Below are 13,199 nucleotides of genomic sequence, written 5' to 3'. Positions count from 1 at the left end.
TTTATTGTTGTTCCTACAAAGCCCTAAATAAATTAGTATCTCCTATCTTGATTGATGTGAATGAAAGATAGGAGATAGACTTGTTATTTATTCTGTTTATGTATTTACTCATACTTGTCCATGAGTTTTAAAAACAGCTTAATTGTTGTTGTGATTGACATACAATTGATTGTACATATTTTAAGTATACAATTTTATAGGATTGACTTGTGTATATCTCCGTGCAGCCATTACTGAAAATGAGCCTATCATTTGTCAAAGTTTCCTCACGCATCTTTGTAATCTCTTCTCATTTCCTTCCAACAGGCAATGACTGATCTGCTTTCTACAGATCAGTCACTGCAGATCAGTCTGCACTTTCTACAATTTTATGTACATATAGTTATACAGTATACACTTTTTGGGGAGTCTGGCTTCTTTTATTCAGTATGACTATTTTGAGATTCATCCATGCTGTAGCATGTATCAATAGTTCATTATTTTTAAATTGCGGAGTGGTATTCTATGTGCATGAATTTACCATGATTGATTATCCATTCACCTGTTGATGAATGTTTCCATTGTTTCCAGTTTGGGCTATTACAAATGCAGCTGCCATGAACTTTGTGTATTAATCTTTGTGTGGATGTGTGCTTTCATTTCTCCTGGGAAGATTCCTAAAAGTGGAATAACTAGACAATATAGTAGGTATGTGTCTAATATTTCAAGAAACTGCCAAACTATTTTCCAAAATGGGTGTACGACTTGCTATATTGAGCTCCATCTGCTTCATGTCCTCGCCAATACTTGTTATGGTCCGTCTTTTGAAGTTTAGTCATGATAATAGGTGTATAGTGGTATCTTCTTTTGGTTTTAGTTTGCATTTCCATAATCATTAATAATGTTGATGTGTTTGCATCATTTCTCTTTTTTTCCTAGTAAGTCTGGCTAGAGGCCTATCAATTTAATTAATCTGTTAAAAGAACTAACTTTTGGTTTCATTGATTTTCTCTATTGTTTTTCTGTTTTATATGTCATTGATTTCTCTTTAGTCTTTATTATTTTAATTCTTCTGCTTACTTTGAATTTGCTCTTTCTCTAATTACTTAAGGTGGAAACTGAGATAACTGATACGAGATTTTTTTCTAATGCAGGTGTTTAGTACTATAAATCTCTTCCTAAGACTACATCATGTTCTTATTTTCATTCAGTTCAAAATATTTTCTAATTTCTCTTTTATTTTTTGACCTATTGGTTATATAGAAGTATATAATTTAGTTTCCAAATATTTGAGAAATTTTTTGGAGATTCTTTGGTTATTAATTTCCAATTTAATTCCATTGTGGTCATTGTATGACTTAAATTCTTTTAAATTTATTGTGATGTTTTAATGGCTTAGAATATGGTCTATCTTGGTAAATGTTCCATGTGTATGTGAAAAGGTTGTATATTCTGTTCCTGTTGGATAGAGTGTTTTATAAATATTTATTAGGTCAAGTTGTTTGATAGTGTTGTTCAAATCTCCTATATTCTTATTGATTTTCTGTCTCCTTGATGTATCAATTACTGAGAGAGGGGTATTAAAATCTCTGACAATAATTCTGGATTTGTTTATTTCTTCCTGCTATTCTGTCAGTTGTTTGCATCATGTTTCTGTAGCTCTCTTAATAGGTACATAAGTGTTCAGGCTTTTTTTTTTGTTATTGATGAATTAACTTTATTATCTCTATAAAATGACTTTTATTATCCCTAATAACATTCTTGGCTCTGTTATCTATTTTGTCTTGATATTAGTATAGTCAGTATAGCTGTATTTGGATTTGTGTTACCTGAATACTAGTATTTATAAGTTTTTCTATCTTTTCACTTTTAAACTATTTGTGTCTTTATGCTTAAAATAGTTTTCTTATAGGTAACATACAGGCATCTTGCTTTTCAACTGGGCTGTTTAGATCACATACTTTTGCTGTGATTATTCATGTAGGTTGAAATCTGTCATAGTCTTGTTTCTTTTCTACTTGTCTCATCTGTTGTTTCCTTTATGTTCCCTTTTTCTTTTTTTGATTAATTGAATATTGTTGATAATTTCATTTATCCTTTTTGACATAACAAAACTCCTTTTTCTTCATTGTAAGTGGTTTTTTTTATTATTGTAATGGTTTGTGGCATATGCCTTTCTTTTATTACAATTTGTGTTTCAGTGATATTGTGTCACTGCATATATATTATAAAAAGCCTTTGAGAGTATGGCTCTATTTCTCTTCCCCCATACTGTGTCTTTGTTTTCATACATTTTACTTTTACACACTTTTTAAATTTCACATTGTATTATTATTATTTTTGTTTAGCCAATCACCTTTTAAAATGATTTAAATACTACTTTATTATGAACACCATTTTATATAGATGAAATTATATTATGAACAGCATTTCTGTATTCTGTTGGAAACAAGTGGCTCTAAAGAGAATTTAAATTGTGATGTATTATGCACAACTGAATTTGTGGGTTGAGATTCATACCCCACCACCCAAAGAGGAGTTAACTATTGTGCAGTATTGTACTGAAGTTAACAAGGATGAATGTTTCCCTCAGATATTAAAGATAAAAAGTTTTAATGTGTCACATTGTTTTCTTATTGGGGGAAATGAAGAAGAGTAGTTTACTATTTTGAGCATGTTGTTCCAGTTCTTTTACCTAAAATATAATATTAATTACTTGAAACTTTAGCCATGGGTTTTATTGCCTACAATCTCTCACTTGTGTATATTCACATTGCTTGTTTTCTTGCAAAATATTCTTGTTTTTTTTTGTTTTCCTGGAAATGTTAACTCATTGCAGGTGTGTTTTAATGTGGCTCTGTGTCCATGTAACTTTTAACATATTGATGTACTTTATGAATATAGCTCACACTATCACAAATCAGACTTTGAGTTTTGCTACTAATATGAACCTGCTACCTATAAGATGCCTTTTAAAATTAATGTGACCATGAAGAAATGTGTTCTTACAGAAGATTTTTTTTTTTTACTTCTACAGGCCATAGAAATACATGACTTTTCTGAATATTTAATGGAAATCAGTTTTCTATTTTCTGTTAAGTCTGTTGAATAAGGTAATGAATATGCATTCCTTTTTACTTAGTGTATAGTAGTTTACTTTTCTACAGCAATTTTTATATTCTAAACTTGGCTAAATTTTGAATTAACAAGGCTATAATGTAAAGTGTACCAAAACCATTCTTCATTTAGTTTCAGGAAAAAACTCTTTATGTTTTCATTTGTGAACGCGTTTTTTAAAGTGTGTAGTTGGTTATCTTCTCTAAACCAAGATACAATACTTAATGCTTGTAGCCTTGAGTGACCCCTACAGTATTCTCAGGAGTTGCTGATCTTCCTAATATTCTCTGTTTCACATAGTGGCTCTTTCTGCCATAAATAAAAAACATGGTGGAGTTTAATTTTTAAAAAAATTTATTTGGCTTATTTTTGCCTACTTTCTCACATTTTCAGATAACATTATTTCAAATTTTAATGTATCTTGTATAATCTTTGGGGTTCAGAATAATAAAAAATGACATCATATTGAAAGATAAACATACATAAATTTATTTAAAATTTACTTACTATTAAAACTTAGGTCCAGTAAGTGAAAGGAGACTGCCACCTTGGCCTCTTAGAAAATAAAATGGCTCACAATTTCCATCCATTTCAATGGCCACAGTGAGCATTTGGACATGTGGCTTGCAATGTGAATGTGATCAGCAATGAAACGGCATAGTTTCCCTCAGGACTCAGTCCAGCCAAATCAATAAACATAAAGATGAACCACATAATTTTCAATAATTTAACCAGAAATATTTAGTTGGCCCATGACTCAGAACACTTGCAGCTAAAATAAAATCATTTTCAACTAGAATTCAATTGTGGAGTAAAATGATATTTCAGATTAAAACACTATTTTTAAACGCTTTTGTCCTTGGAAGTATGAAAGCATTGCTTAAGTTAGAATTTTAAAAAGAGTGGTGAAATAACTACAGATACATTTATTTGTATAATTTGTCTTTAAAAATTACCATTTTTGTATAATTTCTTTACTTTTTTATGGTGTCACGAGGTACTATGGGGATGAGAGAGGACGACTGTTCTCCTGGTATGTAAGGAGATGATCACTCTAGGGTCAAAGAATGAAGCCGATCCTGGGCTGGCAGAAATGTTTCCTCTTTGGAAGGCCAAGATGCAGAAGTGGAGGAAAAATCGGATTCCAATCATAGGAGGCTGTGCTTTCTCCTGACTCATCCACCTTGGAACTACAGATGTATAATGGGAAAAATGGCTCTGATAGCATGGGAACTACACAAATTGGGTAAATGAAGAGGTTTCCCACTGAGTGCCCAGGCCTGTGCCCGGAGTCAGCAGTGCTGAGTAAACTGAGGCTTACTCTCTGCTGGATGGATTCTGAGGAAGTCCTATTGAATAAGTGACTGATCTATGTCTTAGCAGCATTACCCTTCTTCTTCCACTAGACTGCACCAGGTTGCTGGAATTTTTGTTTTTTAAACAGGAATAAGTGGCAACAACAGCAAAAATAGCAACAAACAGAGGTTTTCTGCTTTTCTTTCTGAGAAACAACAGTTAACTTGGATTATATCCCAGGAATGAGGAGTTCTTTGACTTACCAGTAGAGGACGGACTCTCAAAGTAATAGCACTAACAAGAGGGGGATCTTAGAGTTGTTAAATTAGAAATAAATGGAATGTGACTCTTTGTTAGATGGTAAGAATGATGGCCCCAGTGAATCGTGGCTTCTGTGTCCATGCCCTTGTGTGGTACACTCCCACATCAACTGGCTTGGCCAGGTGACTTGGATTAGCTAACATCAACAAATGTGGTGCAAGCACAGATCTTGCACATTGAGGCTTACATTCCCTCTTACTGTTTCAGGAAGCCTGTTAGAGACTCATGGCCCAGATGACAATCAGCACCAACTACCAGGTATGCAAGTGAGACCGTCTAAGATCACTTAGCTCTAGTTGAACCACCCCATGAGAGACTCCAGGCACAGAGTGACCAACTGTCTTGGTTTCCTTGAGACTGATGAGTCTCCCCGGATGCTGAACTTTTAGTGCTAAACCTGGGAAAGTCCCAGTGGAACAAGAAAAATTGTTCACCCTATTTAAGAGACCAACAGAACAACCATTTAGTCAAGCTTTGTCTGAATTTCTGACCCTAAGAACAGTGAATCAACAAAATGGTTGCTGTTTTAAACCACCGAGTTCTGGGATGGTTTGTTGTGTACCCATAGTGAGCAGATAACAGGCCTCATTTTGAGATTTAGGCTTTTAGAGGAAGATGTATTAGCATTTCCATTATGGTACCGTTAGATGAAAATAGTCCTTGACAGAGACAGGGTTTTGGGTAGTTGCTTTATTTCTAAAGCCTCTCTGAAATAGGCTCACTGTTTTTGGGTAATTTTGAAAAGTTATCTGCACTCGTACCCTAAGGTATATTGCAATGCATAACTAGATTTATTGGATTTCAGAGCTGCTTAAAATAAAAGTAGAGGCTGCTCCTTAAAAATAAAAAAAAGCTCTCTGTTTTCCTAGATTTACAAATGTAAATGTTAATGTTTAGAAAAGAGTTAGTAGAAAAAGAATAAGGCCAGCTAGTTATCCAAAAGCAGGTGGCAGAATTATGACTTTTCAGTTTTTTGGATAAGATGAGGAAGAAAACAAAATTATAAATCATGGTACAAATTTTATGCTATTTTGTACCATGATTTATAATTCTGTTTTTATCACATACATAAAGACATATAATATTGTTATGGTTTAAAAGGTTTTATAAGATTGAATATGCTTTTTGCTGCTTACTTCATATGTAGAATAGTAAACTTCTCTGTGAAAGGATATAAAGACTTGATGGAAATCTTGTGTATCTCAGTACCAATTATATAAGGCAATAAACCAAACTATAGCCATAAATATTATGTGATAGCCTCGATTTGATGTTTCAATTAAGTTGTTGGTTCTGAAGTGGCTCAGAATATTGCTACCTCCATATCTTCAGTGGTTGGCACTGATCTTTTCATGAGATGAAATTGAAATCTCTGGATGCCAAAAACCTACATAAACAATGTCTTAGTGGGTACAAGAGGTAAATGGATAAAATGCTGTAAAGATTTTTTCAGTCTTAGTCTTCTGTTATGTGACCAAGATGCTTTGTTCCTCAGTTACTCTTCTGTGGCCAAAAATGGTGTCTGTGTGTGTGTGTGTGTGTGTGTGTGTGTGTGTGTGTGTGTGTGTTTATGTATGAACAAATGGATGATCTAACAACATGGAGGGTTCCAAAATTCCCTTCCTCGTTCCTACAGTGAGTAATAGATGGCTTCACCTCATGGATAGAGCTACCTTTCCTGCTCTTCAGTAGGTGCATGCTAAACAATTTACTGTGGTCCCTGACATCTCCACTCCTAAAAATGGCAGAACTCCTCTGGTCTCCTTTGATGATATTTCCTCAAAGGTGTCTGGGGACATACAAAGTATAAATACTTATTTTCTTAAGTCATTTCTTATCCATTTCTCTCTGAGAAATGAGAGGGAATGGAATCTTGGCCTAACATACAGATTTGGGTTTCTTTTTATATTCCAAAATTATGCCTCTAGTCGAATTATCCAGCAAATCTTATTGGATTCATTCATTTCTAATTTCTAAGTGACCTCAGATTCACATTACACAATAAGATAATGACTTTGGTGACATTTCAGTTATTAATCATTTTCTTATGCAATCTAAACAGTGCAAACTCACCCTGCCTAAGAGAATAAGTGAGGTCACATTAACTCTAATAACCAGAAGACAATGGTCTTTGTGTCCATCTGTGTGATAGCAGTGCTTCAGTGTTTTGCCTGTTGGATTTTCCTGGTTTTCTGAGAGTGCCCAGGGAGGTGACTGTGTCCTCAGAAACAAGTCTGCTCATGCATTTCTCCTCTGGCCCATGAAGTCACCTTACTACTGTGCCTGTTGCTAGCCCCCTTCAGCTGACAGCTGCTCTGCTAGCTGTGGTCATGCCCTGTTGCTGGTCCCCTTAAGTGGCCTTCCTGGGGAAGGTCACCTAGGACCAAGGCCTAAAGCTGTATGTCCTGTCCTAGGCTTGAGTGCCAAAACCACACTGTGAATGCCCAGAGCTTCAAAGAGTCTTCTGTCAGCACAGCTCTTTCTCTTTTGAAATTCACCTTGCTCTCCTCAGGGACCACCAAACAGTCCCTCAGGCTAGACGGGAGCAGATGCCATCTTGTCACCTTGAGGTTCTCCTTGTTGCCTTTTGATCCTCTTCCTGTTTCCCAAATGCTTCTGCAATACTTTAGCTTAAAAACATTGCCAACCACACCCCTATCGACATGTGACACATGTAAATAGATGCCCCAGGGTGTCACCAGCTCACCAGCACTGGCAGTCTCTGAATCCCAGTTTGGGCTTTACTCAGCTTCTCTTACGTAAAACATAGATTAGCTATCATAACATGATCAGGATGGGGACTCCGAAACCCTCCTGTTTCCCTCCTCATTTGTCCTCCAACATGACCTTTGCTCCTTTCTAAATCCACAATTTGGCACCAATGGGTCCCTGAGACCCTGACACAATGTTCATGAGTGCACACTATTGGGCTTTAGCTTCTGCGTCTCGTCTTGATTCTAGCCTGTCTGTTTCACATTCCCTTATGCTCTCCATCCAACCCTGGAAGGGTCCTTTCCCATGACTTTCCCCTCTTTAGTCCAGGCTCTTATATCTTCCATCAACACTAACATCAGAATGTGATGTGAAATGGCAGAGCAAATCACTGACTTCATCAGTAATGGAGACCGTTAAAAGCTGAAAGTCCCCAGCGTAGAGTGGAAAGCCTTTTTTCTTGGATACAAATATAACTTTTCATTCATGGGATAAATGCTTGTTATTAAAATCCAAGCATGCTTGAAACTGCAAGAAAGCTTGTTTTATGCTTCATTTATTTAATACACATTTGGCAGTTTCTTCTTATGAAAACATTACTCTCTCATCTTAGTAAGGCAGGGAAAATATGCTTTTTCTCTACAGCACTGATTGCAACTCAAAGGCAATTTTGGTCTCATTTCCTGACACTTTATATCAAGCAAAAATTTACTGCAGTGGCATGGATTTTTAATACCTCTGATCAGACCTTTACCTTTTAATAAATTTATAATGTACGTTTACACCCTGCTTAATGACCTTAATTTCTTAAAACAACAACTAGAAAAACAGGGCCTGAGGAAAAAGAGTCTATAACTTATCAAAAGTCTGGAAGAAAGCATCACCTTATTTGCCCCTCTAGGTCAAGCCTATCCACAAAGAAGTTTCATTTAACTCTATATGACAGGAGGGAAAAACAGCACCTTTTTTATGCTCTGTTCCTATCTGTTCTGTGTCCCTCACGATCCACGGCAGCTTTGAAACATGTTCACAAAATCTTAAACCTTTTTCCTATTGAGAAGTGGGGTCTGTGTCCCTCCTTTTGAATCTGGGGGGCATTATGGGTGCTCTGACCCATACAGGATGGCAGACTTGACCCCCTATGAGTTCTGAGGTGCTTTATGAAAGACCATGTAACTCATGTCTTGTTTGTTGGAACATTTGTTCTTGGAGCTCTGAGCTATCATGAGATAATTCAGCCTACATGGAAGTCACCAGGATAGGAGGAAGCACAGAATGTTGATAGTCTTTGTAACACATGAAGGGCTTTGATCAGGAACTTTCAGTTGTTATTCTTCACTCCATCATGGAGACTGGTGGAAGAGTCTTTCCTTGCATAAATGCAAACACAACATTTTGTATATAGATTCAAGGGAATTACAGATGCTCCTGGAAGGCCAATCCAAAAAAGTTTATGAATCTTGGGTTAATAATTTCAGACAGTATGTGACTGGGTACCACTGAAAAATTTTAATTAGGAGCATCACATATGCAGGTTTCTGTTTTCAATAGGGTACTCAGATAGCATAGAGGGGGTGAGTTCGCGGGTGACAAGACCAGAGCAGAGAGTCCCATTAGGAGGTAATGGCAGTCCAGAAGAGATGAGGCACTTTTGCTAGTGCTGGGGAAACAAAGATAAATGGGGTGAATATTTAAGAGGTAAAACTGGCAGGATGTAGTGATTGACAGGAGAGATGGGTTGGGATAGGCCTGCAACTAGTTAAGTAAAGAGAAAGTGCAGGTGTAATGGAAACAGAAAATATCAAGCTAACATTACCGTTTTGGGTCAGAAAGTGAGATATGCCTACAAAGAAGTGAAATTTCTTTTCTGGTTTGATTCTTACACAGATTCCAAAAGTAACCTGGGAAAATGGGCTCCAAGAGTGTTTCTTATAGTTATTCTTTGGAACAATCTCCTGAGGCTAAACAATGTGCTATTCTTTTTTAAAAGGATGACTTATTGGGATGGATATTTTTGCATTTTTCTTTATTTAAGGTCTCACTACATTGTAGTGCATCTTGCATTTTTAGGAGAAGGTATTTACATTAAAACTCAAGCATGCCGATTTAGAAATCACACTTAAGATAGAAAGGCTTAAAATAATTGAGATGAACAGAAGGTAATTGGAATAAACTTCTACTAATTTGTCCTAACTGAGGAGAAGGGTAGTCAAAATTCATCCAAATCAGAAGTATAGGATGCTGTCTTCATTCACATTTTTATCCTAAAATAATCTGAGGAAAAAAATAGTTTTTTCTCCCACAATCACATAATTGCTTTCTATTTCTGCTCTGAAAATTAGCATGGAAGACACATGTAATCAAAATTCTATTTCTTATGACCATTGTGGACAAAAATCAGTGTTGTTGTAGCAGAAATGAATCCCCAAATATCTCCGGATCTTTTTGTTTAGAATATACTAAATTTTATCAGTCTCTCCTAACTTTCCTCTGAGACACAACTGTACCATTTGCCTTGAAGGGCAATTTTGAATGGTATTCCTCAACTTTTACGTATACAATATAATACGTGCCTGTACACACACACACACACACACACACACACACACACTCACACCAGAGTCAGAGACTATAGATCCTACTGCTCTTTCTTTTGGGCTAAAAAGTGTGCATGCCAAGCATGGAACATGCATGCCTAAGGCTATGACATTTTTCTAGTAATAAAATATGGGAAAAAAATGAAGGAAAAGTAAGTTAGGATAGCCATGTCTAAAGTATCTATTTGTTGGGTCCGCTTCTTGCTTGGGAAGACTGAGACACAGGAAGGCATGTAACTGTTTCTGTCGGGGCACATTCATCACTCACAACGGAGTTTCTGAAACCAAGGTAAGAACATGTTCAACTTATGGGGAGGCCAGTTTGAAATGTCCAAGAACCTGGAGGAAATGAAATAAAAGCTTTATTTTCATCTTTATTATCTCCAGAGGAAGGGACAAAAGCTGGGAGTCAGAAGGAGTTGTTTTAGAAGTCCCGGCCCTTGGCACGGCTTGGGACCAGAAGTAATCAGGGTATGGGGCAGAAACTCTGTGAAGAGAGAGAGGCAAAGCCATCCCCTCATACCTCCTTACTTAAAACAATCTTTTTTTTTTTTGGCATTTGTAATTGTAGCCTCCCAATGCTGTGAGCCAGCAGATGAAACACTCTGGGTCTGAACAAAACATGTTTGAAAATCATGTGTAAGCATATCCACCTTTAATGTCAGTATGAAAATGCACCCTCAGTTGTCCTTGTCTCTTTTGTAACTTATTTTCAGCGGGTCCAGAGAATACCATACAAGTTAACATGGTATTTATTCCATGACACTTTCTGAGTAAGCATTTTCTTGTTTTAATCTTGGTCACATTTCTCTAATAATTCTGAGATGAATTTATCATGTACCTGTAATGTTGTTAGAGATTTATCATCAGTAAACCAGGTGTCTCTGTCATAGGCTGGTCTGAACTGTTCAATGATCTCCGAATCAGAGCAGTGTCTGCTTTGCTCTGTAGCTCACACTGCTCTGTAACTTGTTCTGTTGCAGCTAAAAGTTTTGAGGAGCAAACTTTTCATTTTGTTATCAAACCTATAAAACTATTCCTCAGAAAAGGGGCCAAAGAGAGAAATGCACACAGGCCCTGGGCCAAAGCGACAGGCTATTACCTGAAATGGCCTTGTGTTGTAAAATACAGAAGAAATGGATTCTTTGCCCTGATGTAATAAAAAAATACTTTATAATTTTAAACCCACGAGTAACAAAAATATGTACAACTACAGCAGTAAAAGGACAATATAGAAATTTGTTCAGGCTGGACATGGTGATTTAAACCTGTAATACTAGTGGTTTGGTAGGCTGAGGGAGGAACATTACTTGAGGCCAGGAGTTCAAAATCAGTCCGGGCAACATAGTAAGACCCATCTTGAAAAGCAAATAAAACCTTAAAGAAAATTAAAAAATAAATTGGTTCAAATAGTAGGCTTTTTTTGACTTCTAGGGTCTTTATGATCCTTAAATGTTCTTGTGGTTCCCAGGGAAAATAGGGGCACACTGGAATTTCTATCTTTTTATAAACACGTGATGATGATGATGATGACAGCAAAGGTGACCTGGACCCCCATATTTCAGAGCAAATACCAGGATGTGTGGACTGAGGGAAAAGAAGAAGGGAATTAAGAAATGAAAGAAGTTAAGAACAATTCACTCTGTATCATGAGTGGACTATGCCATGTCTTTGTCTATTTGGGTGAGTCTCTCTAGAGCCCAAGAGGGGGTGACTCACATACTATGAATGTATTGATGATGCATGGGTTGACTGCTCCATTTCTAGAATAGAGGGTAGAGTCTGCTTCATGGGAACCAAACAGAATGAGGATGGAGTAGGGAATTATTCCCAGAGGGAAATCAGGGTGTGGGTACCAGAAGATAGTAAAAGGATATAGGCTGGCATCTAAATAGAAAGAGACTATAGTCTTTTTTCACAAGTAATTATATCTTAGATAACATTGGAAATAAGTTCACATAATGTTAAGAGTGAGTGATAAGGATTGAACATAGAGTAGTGGTGAGGAGCCTAGCCTGGGAACCAGGCTGATGTGGGGATGCAAAAGCCCACCCCACTTTTCTCATGGAGAAATCCCACCTCTGCATGCACTTTATGCTCCAGACCTTTCTGCAGGCCATACCCTTCTTGGTCCTTTCCCTTTTTCTGTCCTTTTCCCCAGATGCCTTGAGGATTTTTCCTGAAGCACACTCTGTCAAGAAATCAAATATACCCAAATCTGTGTCTCAAGCTGTGCTTCCAGACAACTCCATGTAAGTCAATCTCCTTACTGTTTATTACTTATTTTAGGAATTTATATTATGTGGATTTGACTTATATTCATTATTTTAAACTTGTCTTCTTAGGTATTTTGTATTTTAAATTTACTAGCGGCCAGGAATTATTTGCAGTACAATTCTTCTGTCCTCTTGACTGAATACAATTTTCTTATCCACACTTTCTGCTATTTAAAGACGGCTCCATGCTTTCCAGCATGGAATATTCTCAGATCCACCAAATAAATCAATTATTTGTAATTAGATCTAGTATTTAATGTCCACACAATTAGTGGAATGCACAAAATGTAACTACACATTAACAGGCTGTCATGGAGCGTGTCAGCCCGATAGATTATGGTGTGCTGAGAGGTAGTGGCCAGAACACATTTTAGAAGGAAGGGTTATGTTCCTTGGTTCATTTGTTCAGTGCCTTCTGGTCCCAGGATTAAAAACAGGAAAGAAAAGCAAAAAGGAAAAAGTGCTCAGTATTTTAGATTTGTGTAGTACTCCATGAATGGCCAAATCTTCTACGCACAATTTCATCTGATGCTTAGACCACTGCTGAAGCCCAGAGTGTTGTTCTCATATGGGAATTGAGTCCCATGGATGCCTAGCACAAAGTGCTTCCACTGGAAGTTTCAGAGACAGTCCTAATGCAGACTGGCTGATTCCCAGGTTGGTGCTCCTGTTATATTCCACCAGTGAAGTAGCTAGATAAATTTACATTTCTATTTGCCCTGGTAATTCTTGGAATTTATAGAGATTACAAAGGTCCACTGGTGCATTGTTCTGAAGTACAATAGTATGCATCTTAAAAGCCAGGTTTTCTCTGTTATGGAAAGGCAGACAATTAACATTTCAACTGCCTGGATTCTTTCTTCCTAGTAGATTTTAATATCATATGTTCATATCCTTTTTC

General features: G+C 36.7%; 1 protein-coding gene across 1 annotated transcript in view; it reads right to left on the bottom strand.

Annotated features, from left to right (window-relative positions):
• Positions 1-13,199, bottom strand: part of GALNTL6 (polypeptide N-acetylgalactosaminyltransferase like 6) — a 1,261,291-nt gene that overhangs the window by 152,599 nt on the left and 1,095,493 nt on the right. The window lies entirely within an intron of this gene.

This window comes from Sapajus apella, unplaced genomic scaffold (assembly GCF_009761245.1).
Source record: "Sapajus apella isolate SASKATOON/1434 unplaced genomic scaffold, GSC_monkey_1.0 scaffold39, whole genome shotgun sequence".
Taxonomy (NCBI): domain Eukaryota; kingdom Metazoa; phylum Chordata; class Mammalia; order Primates; family Cebidae; genus Sapajus; species Sapajus apella.
The sequence above is the reverse complement of the archived record's forward strand: the minus strand, read 5'-3'. Positions and strand labels throughout refer to the sequence as shown.